Genomic DNA, 3,078 nt, shown 5'->3' with positions numbered 1-3,078 from the left:
CTTCCTGCTCAGAGACGAGCTCTGCAGCTTGGCACCTCTACTCGTTTCACTCGTTTAATACACAGTATGGCACTTGTGAACTCTTGTGACTGTTCTCAACCAAAGAGGAAACGAAACCCCTCACAAGTGCGTCGTACAAACACACTGTCTTAAAAATCGCTGCAGCTGAATTTTTTTTTGCGATAAAGAACGTAATCCGAGATGTAGATAAGTTTGTTTGGGAGAAATGTAGCAATACACTCGTCAATGGATGCTCTGCAGTGAATGGGTGCCGTCAGAGAGTCCAAACAGATGATAAATCATTTTTAAGCATGAACTTAAAATGACTTAATGGTGTGGATTATTGTGATGTTTTTATCAGCTGTTTGGACTCTCTTTCTGACGGCACCCATTCACTGCAGAGCATCCATTGATGAGCCAGTGACGTAATGCTATATTTATCCAAAACTGATGAAGAAACGAACTCATCTACATCTTGAACCGTCTAGAGAGTGAGATAAATTTCATTTTTGGGTGAAACGTTCCTTTCATGTGTGCGTTTATCCTTATAAAGTCACAAGGACTTTCTTTTCTCTTCAGATGGTTCTGGCTGCAACATCCAGTGACACAAAACAGAGAAGTGAGTTATTATTGTGTCAAGCTGTTCTAAAGAAAGAGATGCGTGTTCTCAATATAAACACCATCTAATTTATGATCAGCACTTAAATGTCATGTATCTTTAATCTCAGGTCCAAATCTGACCAGGTTAAAGTGAGCGACTGCATTCTGAAATGACAGTGGAAACCTTCCCATGATGCTTCACAGGGTCCGTGAGGCCCCGCCCACGAGGCCCCGCCCACAGATCTCAGGTATTCCGGTCGGGAACGTTTCCCAGAAGCCATCTGACCGCTGTGTTTACAGACAACATTACCCAGGAACCCAACAACACGAGTTCCCATCTGAAAAACAGCCAGAGCGAAGCAAAGCCACTGAGAGAGCTCATAAAAAGAAACAATTGCATGTAGAATTTAACTCTTTCATACTTTTTACTCCATTTTTAATAGTTGCTGCAAATGTAAAACCAAAAAAATGGTGGTGAACAATTACAGTTAACCTATAGTTGAGTTTGATATTTGACTGGAAATACCCCTAGCAACCATCGATAAGACCCTGCTACTGCCTACCAAAAGCACCCTAGCAACCATATAGCAATGACTTAACAGCCACCAAATGATAGAAACTACATAAAACACGCTAGCGATTACTCACCAACGCTTTAAAAACTATCTGTAACACCTAGAAACCGCACGGACACCCTAGCAACCATATAGCAATACCATAGAAACAACACTCCAATTCCCCCAGAGTTATTAAATTGAGTTTTACAATTTTTGAATCCATTCAGCCGATCTCCGGGTCTGGAGATAGCACTTTTAGCATAGCTTAGCATAGATCATTGAATCCAGTTAGACCAGTAGCATTGCATTCAAAAATGACCAAAGTGTTTTTGTTTAAAACTAGACTCTAGTTATATCGTGTCCTAAGGACCCAGGGAAAATGAAAAGTGGCCGCACCGTCTTGCTAGCACAGGGAGAGCGTCTTGCAAGCTGGGATTATTTTCCACATTACGCCGGAATGAGGGTATAGTTACTAATCATATCGGCCTAGAAAATTGCAACTTTTCATTTTCCGCCGGTCTCAGTACACCATGTTGGAGAATGAGCCTACTTCCAAAAATAGTTCCTTGAAGCACACTAGCAACTACCTAGTAACACCCTAGCACCCATCAATACATATTATATATTATCAAACATATCATTGCTCAGATCTGTGGTCAAATTATTATTCAAATTTAGGTACAATTTAAACTGCCTAACTACCACTGAAAACACCCTAGCAACTATTGTCGAAGACCCTAGCAACTACTCAGAGCATCCTATCAGTGTCCGTGCCTCAAGTCCCCTAAACACACCCATAGCAACAGCATAGCAACGCAATCACACCGATTGAGGTAATAAAATGAAACCCCAGAAATGAGCTCTAAATATCAGGGGTTGTTTGACTGTTTATTATATCGTGTATCGTGGGTTTTATGTGATCGAGGATCAAATATCAAGAGATCTAGACGATCATGAAAACTACACCTGAGTCTCTAAACGTCTCACAACTGATCAATGAAAGACGCGTGTGGACGAGAGACACTAAACACACACACGGAGAGAGAGAGAGAGAGAGAGAGAGAGAGAGAGAGGGGAAGTCATTAGTGAGGGTTGAGTGGACTGATCCATTTCTCTTAGTGCTTTTGGCAGAAACATCGAGCAACTTAAACGTAATAAAAACTGAATTAGGAGAAGGACTCTTGCTGCTGAGAAAGACAAATCCTGGGATCCAAGGGATCTCAGAAAAACAACCAAATCAACCCAAATACACTGAACCTCAGCACTAATCAGTGCTCTTCTTACTCAGTGTCAGTCTTAAAAATAACATGATATATATATATATATACACATATGAGCTCCACATATCAGCTGTGTTCTGCTTCTTCAAACCTTTCTATCACTTCAAGGTTGATGTGAAACTGAAATGCATTTTATTTCAAAACAAAACGATATATTCACTGAAAAACAGACACCACTTGATTTGAACGGAAAACATCTTCATATGGTCTGGTTGAAACTCTACTCCATCATTATCATTGTAATGAAGTCGATTTTGATCATGTTTGATGAACTTTGGGACACGGGCAGCGTTCAGGAAGCAGTCAGACACAATCAGACACAATCACGGCGCTTCAGATGAAGCTCTGCGGCACACAGATGTATTATTCAGAGTCACATTAAGACTTCAGGATGAATGATGTGTGTGCGGCCGTCGTCAGCTTCTTCATCACACACACACACACACACACACACACACACACACACACACGCGAGTGTCTGAAAGTCTCAGCCCTTTCTTCACTTTTTGGCAGATTAATTATTAGTGACTTAACCTATGAGAGACTGCAGGACTAAGCATTATACAACAGCTATAAAAATGTACTTTAAAATGATTCGGAGAGCAGCGCGTGGTGGAATTAGACGTGGATGGTGGGGGGGG

This window comes from Puntigrus tetrazona, chromosome 3, assembly GCF_018831695.1.
Source record: "Puntigrus tetrazona isolate hp1 chromosome 3, ASM1883169v1, whole genome shotgun sequence".
Lineage (NCBI taxonomy): Eukaryota > Metazoa > Chordata > Actinopteri > Cypriniformes > Cyprinidae > Puntigrus > Puntigrus tetrazona.
Note: the sequence above shows the minus strand (reverse complement) of the source record.